This window comes from Salvelinus sp. IW2-2015, unplaced genomic scaffold (genome assembly GCF_002910315.2).
Source record: "Salvelinus sp. IW2-2015 unplaced genomic scaffold, ASM291031v2 Un_scaffold3551, whole genome shotgun sequence".
NCBI lineage: Eukaryota > Metazoa > Chordata > Actinopteri > Salmoniformes > Salmonidae > Salvelinus > Salvelinus sp. IW2-2015.
In genome coordinates, this window is record NW_019944830.1 from 44011 (window position 1) to 60067 (window position 16057).

At 44.5% G+C, this 16057-nt stretch overlaps 1 pseudogene; it reads left to right on the forward strand.

Moving 5' to 3' along the window:
* The first annotated feature begins 11518 nt into the window (after positions 1–11518).
* Positions 11519–15888, forward strand: LOC139025912 (dynein axonemal heavy chain 6-like; annotated as a pseudogene).
* Positions 15889–16057: the final 169 nt, after the last annotated feature.

The window sequence follows — 16057 nt, forward strand, 5'->3', positions numbered from 1 at the left end:
AGAGAGATGTTGGCCTCCAGCCTAGTGTTGTCCTGTTCAGGTGCTTGTGTCAATGAGGTGTGGATTGTGGGGTGTCCTAGGTAGTTGTTTCCTGTTCAGTACATGAGGTGGGGTAGTTGGTTGTTGGTTCCGATAGTGGTTTCCTGGTCGGAACAGAGACCTGTGTTGTATAGTAATAGATTCGTCGTACGCATTATTTTTTATCTTTTATTTAAGTTAGTTTAAGGGTCAGGAGGCAAATTGGAGAACGATTCGTTCTCTATTTTACAATTTTCGACGTGTGCGAGTTATGTGGGTTGTATAGTAGGTAATTGGTCCGTTACCATTCGGTGATCGCTGGTCGTTTTGCAAGTTGTGTTTAGTAGTTGCCATACGGGTGTTGTGGTCGTACCGATTGACGTTGGCATTAATGGCTGCTTTATAGGTTATGATGTGTCCGTACCGGACTTGACGACGTGCAGGATGTGTTGATGAGTTAAAAGTGGTCCGTACATTGACGACTGCAGTATGTGTTTAGTAGTAAAATGGTCGCGTACCGATTGACCTGCAGTATGATGTTTATTAGTTAAAATAGTTCCGTACCGATTGACTCTGCAGTATGTTTTATAGTTGAAGAGATGGTGCGCCGTACATTGACCTGCATTATGTGTTTATAGTTAAGAATGGTGCCCGCGTAACATTGGACCTGCAGTATGGTGGTTGTATAGTTAGAATGGTCCGTACGCATTGGACACCTGCAGGGTATTGTTTATGAGTTAAAATGTGGGTCGGTACCAATTGACCTGCTGCAGTATGTGCTTTATAGTAAGAATGTGCCGAACATGTGACCTGCAGTGATGGCTGGTTTATTAGTGTCTTGTAAAGATGGTCGTACCATTGAGCCGCTGCAGTATGTTGTTGTAAGTTAATATGGTCCGGTGACCAATTGACTGCAGTATGGTTTGAAGGTTAAAATGGGCCCGTACCATTGACTGGACAGTAGTGTGTTTTAGTAGTTTAAAATGGGTCCGTACCATGACCCTGGGCAGTATGTGTTATAGTTAAATGGTCCGTAGCATTTGACCTGCAAGGTATGTGTTTAGAGTTTAATAATGGTCCGTACCATTGAACTGCGAAGTAGTGTGTTATGTTAAGAAGGTCCGTACCAGTGACCTGCAGGTACTGGTGTTAATCAGTTGAAAATGGTGCTGTACCATTGAACTGCAAGTAATGTGTTTTAGGTTAAAATGGTCGCGTGACGCATTGCCTGAGTCTGTGTTTGATAGTTAAAAACTCGGGTCCGTGACCATTGACCTGCAGTATGTGTTTATGAGTTAAAAGATGGTCGCGTACCATTGACGCTGCAGGTAATGGTTTTTATAGTTAGAAAGTGGGTCCGTACCATTGACCGAGTAATGTGGTTGTTTTGATAGTTAAAATGGGCCGTACACGATTGACCTGCAGTAATGTTGGTTTATAGTCAAAATGGTCCGTACCATTGACCTGCAGTTATGGTTTATAGTTCAAAATGGTCCGTACCATTGACCTGCAGTATGTGTTTGTATACTTAAAATGGTCCGTACCATTGACCTGCAGTATGTGTGTTATAGTCAAAATGGTCCGTTACCATTGACCTGCAGTATGTGTTGTATAGTTAAAATGGTCCGTACCATTGACCTGCAGTATGTGTGTTTATAGTTAAAATGGTCCGTACCATTGACCTGCAGTATGTGTTTATTAGTTAAAATGGTCCGTACCATTGACCTGGCAGTATGTGTTATAGTTTAAAATGGTCCGTACCATTGACCTGCAGTATTGTTTATAGTCACAATGGTCCGTACCATTGACCTGCAGTATGTGGTTATGAGTAAATGGTCGGCGTACCATGTGACCTGCAGTATGTGTTTTATAGTTAAAATGGTCCGTACCATTGACCTGCAGTATGGTGTTATAGTTAAAATAGTCCGTACCATTGACCTGCAGTATGTGTTTATAGTCAAAATGGTCCGTACCATTGACCTGCAGTACGTGTTTATAGTTAAAATGGTCCGTACCATTGACCTGCAGTATGTGTTTATAGTTAAAATGGTCCGTACCATTGACCTGCAGTATGTGGTTATAGTCAAATGGTCCGTACCATTGACCTGCAGTAGTGTGTTTATAGTTAAATGGTCGCGTACCATTGACCTGCAGTATGTGTTTATAGGTAAATATGGTCCGTACCATTGACCTGCAGTATGTGTTTATAGTCAAAATGGTCCGTACCATTGACCGCAGTATGTGTTTTATAGTTACATGGTCCGTACCATTGACCTGCAGTATGTGTTTATAGTCAAAATGGCCGTACCATTGACTCTGCAGTATGTGTTTATGTCAAAATGGCCCGTACCATTGACCTGCAGTATGTGTTTATAGTCAAAAATGGCCGTACATTGACCTGCAGTATGTGTTTATAGTAAAATGGTCCGTACCATTTGACCTGCAGTATGTGGTTTGGGCTGGTTCATGTTGTCTGAATGTTACTTAGGATTATTGAAACAATCCTGTCTTCCCTATGAGATGTTATATAAGTGGAACACAACCAAGGTGTTACTTTAAGATAATAGGGAGGACCAGTAAACGAGCTGTGTGTGTTTCAGCCTCTGCGTCCGGCGCTGCTGAACATCAGAGAGATGTGCTACAGGATCAGTGACATGGGGCTTTGTCACATCCAGAAAGATTACACATTACAGCTCTGGAGGAGTTCCAGGAGGCTCAGTACAAACAGCTGGAGGAGGTACGCAGCGTCATGTCTTTAGCATCACGTGTGTCTGTCCCTTTACATCACGTGTGTCCTGTCCCTTTACATCAGTGGTGTGTCTATGTGTGCCTGTCCTTTACATGACGTGTGTCTGTCCCTTTAAACGTGACGTGTGTCTGTCCCTTTACGTGACGTGTGTGTCTATGTGTGTCCTGTACCTTTCTTTACATGACATATTCTCTGTGTGTCTGTCCCTTTACATGACATATTCTTGTTGTCTGTCCTTACATGACATATTCTCTGTGTGTCTGTCTTAATGACATATTCTCTGTGTGTCTGTCCTTTACATGACATATTCTCTGTGTGTCTGTCCCTTTACATGACATATTCTCTGTGTGTCTGTCCCTTTTCAGACATGATTCTCGTGTGTCTGTCCCTTTACATGACATATCTCTGTGTGTCTGTCCTTTACTGACATATTCCTGTGTGTCTGTCCCTTTACATGACATATTCTCGTGTGTGTCTGTCCCTTTACATGACATATTCTCTGTGTGTCTGTCCCTTTACATGACATATTCTCGTGTGTGTTTGTCCCTTTACATGACATATTCTCTGTGGTTGTCTTGGGTCCCTTTACATGACATATTCTCTGTGTGTCTGTCCCTTTACATGACTATTCTCCTGTGTGTCTGTCCCTTTACATGACATATTCTCTGTGTGTCTGTCCTTTACATGACTATTCTCTGGTGTGTCTGTCCCTTTACATGACATATTCTCTGTGTGTCTGTCCCTTTACATGACGTGTCTGTCCCATTTACATGACGTATTCTCTGTGTGTGTCTGTCCCTTTACATGACATATTCTCTGGTGTGTCTGTCCCTTTACATGACATATTCTCTGTGTGTCTGTCCCTTTACATGACATATTCTCTGTGTGTTTGTCCCTTTACATGACGTAGTCTCGTGTGTTCTGTCCTTTACATGACGTATCTTCTGTGTGTCTGTCCCTTTACATGACATATTCTCTGTGTGTCGTCCCTTTACATGACGTATTCTCTGTGTGTCTGTCCCTTTACATGACATTTCTCTGTGTGTCTGTCCCTTTACATGACGGTGTCTGCTCCCTTTACATGACATATTCTCTGTGTGTCCTGTCCCTTTACATGACATATTCTCTGTGTGTCTGTCCCTTTAACATGACATATTCTCTGTGTGTCTGTCCTTTACATGACAGTATTCTCTGTGTGTCTGTCCTTTACATGACATATTTTCTCTGTGTGTCTGTCCCTTTACATGACAATGTCTCTGTGTGTCTGTCCTTTACATGACATATTCCTCTGTGTGTCTGTCCTTTTACATGACATATTCTCGGTGTGTCTGTCCCTTTACATGACATATTCTCGTGTGTTTGTCCCTTTAACTGAGACATATTCTTCCGTGTGTCTGTCCCTTTACATGACATATTCTCTGTGTGTCTGTCCCTTTACATGAACATATTCTCTGTGTGTGCTGTCCCTTTACATGACATATTCCTTTTTTGTCCCTTTACATGACATATTCTCTGTGTGTCTGTCCCTTTACATGACGTGATTCTGCTTCCCTTTACATGACTATTCTCTGTGTGTCTGTCCCTTTACATGACATATTCTCCGTGTGTCTGTCCTTTTACATGACATATTCTCCGTGGTGTCTGTCCCCTTTACAATGACATATTCTCTGTGTGTCTGTCCCTTTACATGACATATTTCTGGTGTGGTCTGTCCCTTTACATGACATATCTCTGTGTGTCTGTCCCTTTACAGACTGACATATTCTCTGTGGTGTCTGTGCCCCTTTACATGACATATTCTCTGTGTGTCTGTCCCTTTACATGACATATTCTCCGTGTGTCTGTCCTTACATGACATATTCTCTGTGTGTCTGTCCCTTTACATGACAATGTCTCTGGGTGTGTCTGTCCCTTTACATGACATATTCTCTGTGTGTCTTCCCTTTACATGACGTATTCTCTGTGTGTCTGTCCCTTTACATGACATATTTCTGTGTGTCTGTCCCTTTACATGACGTTATTCTCTGTGTGTCTGGTCCCTTACATGACGTATTCTTGCTGTGTGTCTGTCCCTTTACATGACATATTTCCGTGTGTCGTGTCCCTTTACATGACATATTCTCGTGTGTCTGTCCTTTACATGGACATATTCTCTGTGTGTCTGTCCCTTTACATGACATATTCTCTGTGTGTCTGTCCCTTTACATGACTATTCTCTGTGTGTCTGTCCCTTTACATGACATATTCTCTGTGTGTCTGTCCCTTTACATGAAATTTCTGTGTGTTGTCCTTTACATGACATATTCCTGTGGTGTCTGTCCCTTTACATGACATATTCTCTGTGTGTCTGTCCCTTTACATGACATATTCTCTGTGTGTCTGTCCCTTTACCATGACATATTCTCCTTGTCGTCTGTCCCTTTACATGACATATTCTCGTGTGTGTCTGTCCCTTTACATGACATATTTCTGTGTGTCTGTCCCTTTACATGACATTTTCTCGTGTGTCTGTCCCTTTACATGACATATTCTCTGTGTGTCTGTCCCTTTACATGACATATTCTCTGTGTGTCTGTCCCTTTACTTGACATATTCTCTGTGTGTCTGTCCCTTTACTTGACATATTCTCTCGTGTGTCTGTCCCTTTACATGACATATTCTCTGTGTGTCTGTTCCTTTACATGACATATTCTCTGTGTGTCTGTCCCTTTACTTGACATATTCTCTGTGTGTCTGTCCCTTTACATGACATATTCTCTGTGTGTCTGTCCCTTACATGACATATTCCTCTGTGTGTCTGTCCTTATCATGACATATTTCCTGTGTGTCTGTCCCTTTACACGACATATTCTCTGTGTGTCTGTCCCTTTACATGACATGTGTGCAGGTACTTCTCGTCTGGAAGAGTTCAGGGAGCTGGTAAAGGAGGTGGCCAGTAGCCGCTGTCACACGGCCATGTTGGAGGCAGGACTACATCACACACACACTGACTATAGACTACAACACAGGTACACACACACACCTGACTACAACTACAAACACAGGTACACAACACACACCTGACTATAGCTACAACAACAGGTACACAACACCACCTGAACTATAACTACAAACACAGGTACACACACACAACAACCTGAACTACATACTACAACACAGGTACCACACACACCTGCTATACTACAACACAGGTACACACACACCACCTGACTATAACTACAACACAGGTACACACACACCTGACTAAACTACAACACACAGGTACACACACACACTGACTATAACTACAACACAGGTACACACACACACCTGACTATAACTACTGTCCACTACTACTAACACCAGGTACACACACACTGACTATAACTACAACCAGGTACACACACACCTGACTATAACTACAACACAGGTAACACACACACCTGAACTATAACTACAACACAGGTACACACACCCTGACTATAACTACAACACAGGTACACACACACCTGACTATAACTACAACACAGGTACAACACACACCTGACTATAACTACACACAGTACAACCACCTGACTAACTAAACACAGGTACACAACAACCTGACTAATAATACAAACACAGGTAAACACACAACCTGACTATAACCAACAGGTACACACACACCTGAACTATAACTACAACACATGGTACACACACACCTGACTATAAACTACAACACGGTACACAACACTGACTATAACTACACACACAGGTACACAGCAACACACCTGACTGTAACTACAACACTGGGTACCACGCACACTGACTATAACGTACAACCAGTACACAACAGCTGACTTAACTACAACACAGGTACACACACACCTGACTTATACACAACACAGGTACACAAACACCGACTGTAACTACAACACAGGTAACACAGCACACTGATTAGAACTACAGAACACAGGTACCACCCTGACTGTATATACTACAACACAGGTGACACACACCTGACTATAACTACAACACAGGTACACACGACCTGACTATAACACCATACGTACACACAGCTGCAACTACAGATGGACACCCTGTACTACAACAGGACAAACATGACTATGACACTACAACACAGGTACACACACACCTGCCTATAACTACAACACAGGTACACACACAGCCTCTTTTAGAGTTTCAGTGGAGTGAGTCTGAAGTGTGTGTGTACTCCGAGAGGGGTCAGACCAGTGGAGTCTGAAGTTGTGTTTTGTACTCCAGAGGGAAGCAGGACAGAGGGGACAGACAGTGGAGGTGGAGTCCTGAAGTGTTGTTTTGTGTACTGCCAGAGGGGACAGACAGTGGAGTCTGAGGTGTGGTTTGTACTCCAGAGGGGACAGGACAAGTGACTGAGGGGATACAGACAGGTGGAGTCTCCGAAGTGTGTTTTGTACTCCGAGAGGGAACAGAGGACAGACGTGGAGTCTGAAGTCGTGTTGTACTCCAGGGGGACAGACAGTAAGCAGTCACCTGAGATTGAGCTGCTGCTTTGAAGAGGCTCCAGAGAAGATGAGTTACACAGAACAGGCCAACAAGAGGTACCACTGTGAGACGCCTCACCTGGTGGGGTACCACCAACACAGCCATACCACACACACACCACACACACACCCACACACACACACACAAGCACACACACACAGCACACACACACAGCACACACAGCAGCACACACACTCACACTCACACTCACACACAAAGACAACCACACACTCACACACACACACAAACGCAAAGACACACACACTCAACTATCTTGCTACACACTCCTGTATACTGTTTCATTATTTCCCAGTCTAATTTCCACATGAAGCTGTTTCTCTGGCATGTTACATTATGTGAAGCCCTCCTATCCACTACACACACCTCTCACACACACACGTTCTTTTTCTAAGCCAGACTTTGAGCTGGACGCGCTTTACCTGTGGAGGAACCCCTTCCTACTCTGTCCTTGTTCTAGTTTCATCGGTTGGTGACACGCTGATGGTGGACAGTGGGTGAACACCATGCACATCCTGGCTGTGAACTCTGTGGCCAAACTACTGTCCGTCCTGCAGGATCAGATCCAACACACCCCGACACACGCTGTCATCCACAGCTGGGCCGACACCGATGCTGCTGCTAACGCTGCTGCTGTCGCTGCTGCTGTCGCTGCTGCAGCTGGAGACGGAGGTGGAGCCACGGAGGACTCCGACAAGAAGGTACAGCAAGACCGACCGTTTCCAACCTCTCCTCTGGGACCCACAGCCGTTCCGTGGATTTGATCTGTTCCAGAACTAGTCCACCTGATTCWACCGGTCAACTAATCATCAAACTGTTGACGAGGTGACTCAGGTGATGTAGTTCAGAGCTGKAACATGAAGGTCGCTGTGGAGAGGTTTGAAAAAGGCTTCAGGGCCACTTTCTCAGACATGGATGTAGTCTCATCCTGCATTGACTAAAAAGCAGCTATGGACCAAAACAGCTTGGTGTTTATTGACAACATAAATACATTTAAACAATGACCACTTTTTGTCTCTCAAATACATTGTGACAGTTGTTGATTAGCTATGAGTCAAAACGACATGGTATCAACCACAAGATAAAACTGCGATTCTCCACGTGGCAGCTTCACGGCTTCCAGCCCCATCGATGGGCGAGCATCYTTATTGTGGCGTTTTCAGCRAACTCGTCTCAATGGAGATTCTCCAGTGGACCACTAGGCTTTCTAAAACCAGAGGCCTGTTCAGGAGAGTTTAAAGCTACAGAGGGAGATGCATTGTGTGTAACAGGTGTTATCGTCTGTCTTGTAGAATGGAGAATACAGTCTGCTTTCTGCCTGCATCCTTCTAAAACGTTTACTAAACGGAATAGTGGGTTCCTTTTGTTGTGACAATCCCTTCCCCTTTACCTGTGTATTAACCCCTGTGTGTGTGTGTGTGTGTGTGTGTGTGTGTGTGTGTGTGTGTGTGTGTGTGTGTGTGTGTGTGTGTGTACCTCAGGCTACAGAGCCCACAGTGGAGGTGGTTCATCTTCTACCCATGTTTGTGTCGGAGCTGATGCTGGAGACCCACGCTCTGACCTACGAACCCTCCGTAGACGTCTTCCAGGTCTGTAACCTCTCACCTTTCAGCTCACTGACGATGTCATCGTTCTGCAATATGGCTCTGAATTTGTTACTTTTTTTGTTTGTAACAATGTATCTCTCTCTCGCTCTCTTTATGCATGTGCCTGTGTTTTTGTTTGCGTGTCTGTGTCTGTGTTGTGTGCCTGTGTGTGTGTGTGCCTTGGTGTCGTGTGTTGTGTGTGTGTGTGTGTGTGTCTGTGCGTGTATGCCTGTGTGTGTGTCTGTGTGTGGCGTTGTGTGTGCCTATGTGTGTGTGTGTGCCTATGTGTGTGTGTGTGTGCCTGTGTGTGTGTGCCTGTGTGTGTGTCTGTGTGTGTCTGTGCCTGTGTGTGTGTGTGTGTGTGTGTGCGTGTGTGTGTGCCTGTGTCTGTGTGTGTGTGCCTGTGCGTGTGTCTGTGGTGTGTGTGTGTGTGGTGTCTGTGTTGTGTGTGATTCCCCTAACAGGAGTGTGTGTCAGAGATCATCTCCAGGTTCCAGGAGACGGTTTGTCATTAGTTGTTCTGGTGACTGACTCCTACTTTGATGCCTTCACTCAGCCCATGATCAACAGCAAGGTGTGAAACACTGCCATTGACTAATAAAAAAAACAGTTTTTTTAGCAGAAAGTAGGTGAGACAACTACACCTGTTATAGTGAGTACATTTTCCCTCAAAGTACCTATCAGAAAGTCCGTGCTAGTAGGAACAAGTCAAGTGCAGGTGTTAGTTCACCAAAGACAAGGGTGGTATTTAGTTTAGTTGTAGTTTTTGGGGCCAGTTTTCCAGACACAGATTAAACCTAGTTCTAGAATGAAAAGCAATGTGAAGAATCTTCATGGTTGTATTCCACTACCATTCAGGTAGAGCAGATGTAATACTATCCTATCATAACATGGTGTTTCCACTACCATTCAGGTAGAGCAGATGTAATACTATCCTATCATAACATGGTTGTATTCCACTACCATTCAGGTAGAGCAGATGTAATACTATCCTATCATAAACATGGTTGTATTCCACTATCATTCAGTAGAGAGATGTAATACTATCCTATCATAACATGGTTGTATTCCACTACCATTCAGGTAGAGAGATGTAATACTATCCTATCATAACATGTTGTATTCCACTACATTCAGGTAGAGGAAGATGTAATATATCCTATCCATAACATGGTTGTATTCCACTACATTCAGGTAGAGCAGATGTAATTAATCATATCATAACATGGTTGTATTCCACTACATCAGGTAGAGCAGATGTAATACTATCTATCATAACATGGTTATTTCCACTACATTCAGGTAGAGCAGATGAATACTATCTATCATAACATGGTTGTATCCACTACATTCAGGTAGAGCAGATGTAATACTATCTATCATAACATGGTTGTATTCCACTATCATTCAGGTAGAGCAGATGTAATACTATCCTATCATAACATGGTTGTATTCCACTACCATTCAGGTAGAGCAGATGTAATACTATCTATCATAACATGGTTGTATTCCACTACCATTCAGGTAGAGCAGATGTAATACTATCCTATCATAACATGGTTGTATTCCACTACCATTCAGGTAGAGCAGATGTAATACATCCTATCATAACATGGTTGTATTCCACTACCATTCAGGTAGAGCAGATGTAATACTATCCTATCATAACATGGTTGTATTCCACTACCATTCAGGTAGAGCAGATGTAATACTATCCATCATAACATGGTTGTATTCCACTACCATTCAGGTAGAGCAGATGTAATACTATCCTATCATAACATGGTTGTATCCACTACCATTCAGGTAGAGCAGATGTAATACTATCATATCATAACATGGTTGTATTCCACTACCATCATCGTAGAGCATAATACTATCCTATCATAACCTGGTTGTATTCCACTACCATTCAGGTAGAGCAGCAGATGTAATACATCCTATCATAACATGGTTGTATTCCACTACCATTCAGGTAGAGAGCAGATGCTAATACTATCCTATCATAACATGTGTATTCCACTACCATTCAGGTAGAGCAGATGTAATACTATCCTATCATAACATAGGTTATTCCTCTACCTCAGGTAGAGGAGGAGATGTAATACTATCCTATCATAACATGGTTGTATTCCACTACCATTCAGGTAGAGTAGATGTAATACTAACCTATCATAACATGGTTGTATTCCACTACCATTCAGGTAGAGGAGGAGATGTAATACTATCCTATCATAACATGGTGTATTCCACTACCATTCAGGTAGAGCAGATGTAATACTATCCTATCATAACATGGTTGTATTCCACTACCATTCAGTGGAGCAGATGTAATACTATCCTATCATAACATGGTTGTATTCCACTACCATTCAGGTAGAGCAGATATAATACTATCCTATCATAACATGGTTGTATTCCACTACCATTCAGGTAGAGCAGATGTAATACTATCCTATCATAACATGGTTGGTATTCCACTACCATTCAGGTGGAGCAGATGTAATACTATCCGACATAACATGGTTGTATTCCACTACCATTCAGGTGGAGCAAATGTAATACTATCCGATCATAACATAGGGTATTCCTCTACCATTCAGATGGAGGAGAAGACGTGTGGTGACGGCCTGCTCTGGAGGCCATGTTAGAGGATGATAAACACCTCCTGAACATCGTCCTCGACATCAAGGTCAGCATTCTGTGTCCTCATTTGAATTAGCTAGTGGATTGTAATTGTCTTGGACATTTTGGTGTCTATTATGATTCTTAATGCCAAAGCTCTTTAAATCTGTTGTGGCAGTTAAATGACCATCACAGTCCAATGTTTTGTTATCTTGCCTCTTCGTCCTTGTGCCCTGATTCCCTGACTGTTCGTCTAACTGGCTGCTTCATTAAGACGTTTGTTTTGTTGTCTCTCCTCGTCTCCCTCTTCCTCCTCCTCTCGCTCCCTCTCAGCAATCGCTCCAGTTTGCGTTTGACTCGGCCAGCGTGTACGCGCGGCACCTTCGAGAGCTTCCGCGTCTTCTACAGAGAATGAGAGTCTGCCTGGACGCGCTCAGAGATCGAGATCACGGTACCGTAGCAACACTCTTCTCATCATCCATAAAATGAACTACTAGGGAACAGAGAAAATGGATTAGCCAAGGCACTCCTTTTCATATGTAGCTTTGAGTTTCTACATTCAACACAAATACCACAGCAGCATTTCCATTTTGTCTCAGTTCGTTCAGACCTTTGGTCCATGAGCCTTTAGGTGTTTTCTGTATATTTCACAGTGGCAAATCAACACTCCCCATCTCTCTTTGAAACTGTCTAGAGAGTCACCATGTGACTCTGTTCCCTGTCCCTGTAGGAGTGGCGTTCTTCGCTGAGAGTCTGGAGAAGTACACGCCGAACATAAAGAGGCCCTGGCCATCAAACAGAAGAGACACCTGGGCCTGCTGCTGGTAGACACCACTCTGCTGAAAGGGAAGCTCATCCCCTCACCACTACGCTGTCTGGAGGTAGGAGGAGTGGAAACACACGTTACCCCGTGTTAAATCACCCCCTAGACTCCGGGCCTTTGCACTGGGGGAATCTGAAACTTATTCATTGATATTAGCAATATGTATAAATTTAACTTCCACTTAGCCTATCAGAGGGCAAGTTTGAGCTATTACCAAAATGCTTACACATGTCCATAGGGCATAGGGTCAAGCGGTGGATTTGGGATTGGGCCGTCCATCCACTGACCAACATTAACGCCTGTGCTGCCCCCCCACCCTCCCCCCAGGCCATCAATGACATGCTCCCCTGCTGGCCAAGAGAAAGATCGACCCATCATCGCTGAGGCTCAGGATGCCCAGTTCAAACTGGAGTTCATCCCCTCTGCAACTACAGAGTTCGTCAACTCCCTCACCTTCCTGAGGAGATACAGGAGCGGGTAAGAGATACGGTTTTGTCTAGAAGGGATACAGCTTTGTAAAAATGGACTTTCGTGGCAGGTAAGAAACTCACGTCAGTAGGGGTAAGGAGAACTCACGCAGTAGGGTTAGGACAACGTCACGCAGTGGGTTAGGAAAATAACGTAGCAGGTTACATCTTGGATGTTTCTGGGAAGGACTTCTGTTTTCAACCATCATGGCCCCTAGGAATAACATCTGGGGGAAACACTGACAGTTCTTTCATGGTCTGTGTGTTTGTGTGTCAGATGGAGTGGTTGGACGAGCAGACAGAGACCGTGTCCCAGATGTACAAGCTGATAGACTCCTACTCCGTGCCCAGCCCTCCTGAGGACTTTGCCGTCTACGCCACCCTGAAACCCTCAGTCACCGCCGTACGCAACGCCATCGACAAGGCCGTGGGAGAGAAGGACGCCAACGTGGACAAGTTCTGTATCCACCTCCAACGGGACATCGCCGACCTCAACAAGGAGGTCAAGAGGGTCAAACAGCAGGCTCAGGTAACTAGAGGTCAAAGGTCAACGTTCAGATGCATTGTATCACACTAGCTTCACCATCACGCTAAGGGTCAGTGTTTGTCCCCAGATAGGCTTTATAAATAACCGTGGAAAATGAATGTAGACATTAGTCTCTGGATCTGACAGTCATTTACAACTGGGTTCCTCTTCCCCAGGTCGTTGTGCTCTAACTGACCTGAACAGATCATTTAGTCTGTCAGAGTAGGGTAAATAGAGACGTGTGGGTTTGATCCAGATCAGGGAGGGGCAACTTTGATGGGGTTGGAGCCACTAAAAATCTGAACTCATAGTGAGTGGCCGCTGTGGCTCGCGGTTCTGCATACCCACATCCATACCCACATCCATACCCACATCCACATCCACACCCTACACACGCAGGCAGAGCCGGCCCTAGCCTTTTTGGGTCCCTAGGGGAATTTTTGCTGCGAGCAAAACAGTTGCCCATCCCTGATCCATGTATAACTGTGTGTATGTTAATCTCTGCTCCCCAGAACAATCAGATCATGGACATCAACGCTGAGCGTCCCAAGGTCCGTCTGCTGCCTGGGGAGGTCCAGGTCTCCATAGACGAGCTGGCAGGCCCAGGCCTTTCCAGTACAAGTCTTTCCAGAAGAACTTCAAGGTAACTTACTATACAATACCATTTACTATACAATACTATACGATACCATACCTGTACTATACATTATTCTACTATACTATACAATACAATACCATACTATTTACAATACCATACTATACCATTACTATACTATACAATACAATACTATACTGATAAAACTATACAATACCATTACTATACAAGTACAATACCATACAATACAATACAATACTATACGATACCATAACTATACGATACCATACTATACAATACAATACTATACGATACAATACATAGATGAAGATGCAGAGTAATAGGATACAGTACGGTCTTCTTGACCACCAGAGGACAGCAAAAACACCACTTTTCACCATATTGTTCTTTGAGAGAAACAGTATAGTTAAATGTAGAGAACTGTTGTGCGTTATGTATTTCCCTTTGGCACTTTTTCACCACCTGGATGTGCATTGATTTGAGCAATTTCAGATGTAGGGTTTCTCTTTTCAAAGATGCCTATAGTTCTCTATCCCTCTCATGAGCCTCTAAACCCCTGACCTCTGTAGGTGGAGATGAGTAGCGTATGAGCGTTAGGTGGGAATGATGACCCTCTCTGACCCTAACCCCTGACCTCTGTAGGTGGAGATGACTAGGATATGAGGCGTGTTAGAAGAGCTGAGTGACCCCTCTCTGACCTCGAACCCCTGACCTCTGTAGGTGGAGATGAACTAGGTATGAGCGTTAGAAGAGCTCAGTGACCCCCTCTGAGCTCTAGCCCCTTGCCTCTGTAGGTGGAGATGGACTAGGCTATGAGGCGTTAGAGGAGCTGAGTGGACCCCTCTCTTGGACCTCTAACCCCTGACCTCTGTAGGTGGAGATAGACTAGGTATTGAGGCGTTAGAAAGAGGCCTGAGTGGGACCCTCTCTGAGCTCTAAGCCCCTTGCCTCTGTAGGTGGAGATGGACTATTGTATGAGGCGTTAGAAGCAGCCTCCAGTGACCCTCTCTGAGCTCTAAACCCCTGACCTCTGGTAGGTGAGAGATGACTAGGTATGAAGGCGTTAGAGAGCTGAGTGACCCTCTCTGACCTCTAACCCCTTACCTCTGTAGGTTGGAGATGACTAGGGTATGAGGGCGTTTAGAAGAGCTTCAGTGACCCCTCTCGAGCTCTACCCCATGACCTCTGAGGTGGAGATGGACTAGGTATGAAGGCGTTAGAAGAAGCTCAGTGACCCCCTCTGAGCTTACCCCTGACCTCTGGAGGTGGAGATGACTAGGTATGATGCGTTAGAAGAGCTCAGTGACCCCTCTCTGAGCTCTAACCCCTGACCTCTGTAAGGTGGAGGTGACTAGGTATGAGGCGTTAGAGGAGCTCAGTGACCCCTCTCTGACCTCTAAACCCCTGACCTCTGTAGCGTTGGAGGTGACTAGTACGAGGCGTTAGAGGAGCTGAGTGCGGAGGTGAAACTGAAACAGCTGGCATGTGGGACTCTCTGGAGAGGTGGGACGGCCCTGCAGGCCGGCTGATGGAGTACAGTATGCAAACCATTGCGGGCGGTTAGGTACACACAACAGACACGGTGTTCCCTACATACACTTCTGACCACTTTAGAAAAAAGGGATTTTCCTCTATTCTCGCTGTCTTCCAAAGTCTCACCTTTTGCAATCTGACCCCACTGCAAAAGTTTAATACGATTTTGTCCGAAAATGAGGATACAGCAACATATTCTAAACTGCCTGTGTATTTCTTCCTTCTCAGTGTATGTAATAACAGTAGTAATACTCCAACCTGTTGGTGTCTCTCCCTCCCAGGTGTTAAGTTTGAGGAGTGGGACCCAGAACTCCGAGTGCCCAGGTCAATAAGTATGCCAAGGTTGTGTGAACCAGCTGGAGAAAAGGCCCTGCCACCAACAGTGGTGGGTTCCACGACTCAAAGAGCACGTATGAGGGCATGAGGAGAAGTATGATGTGTGTTTGTGTAGGATGATTCTCTCAGTTGATGTCGATATTGATTGTTGACAGAGGTGTTTTTTGTTACGGTCTGTAATATACTGTATATGCATGAGTGTACAAAACATTAGGACACCTGCTTTTCCATGACAGATCTGACCAGGTGAATCCAGG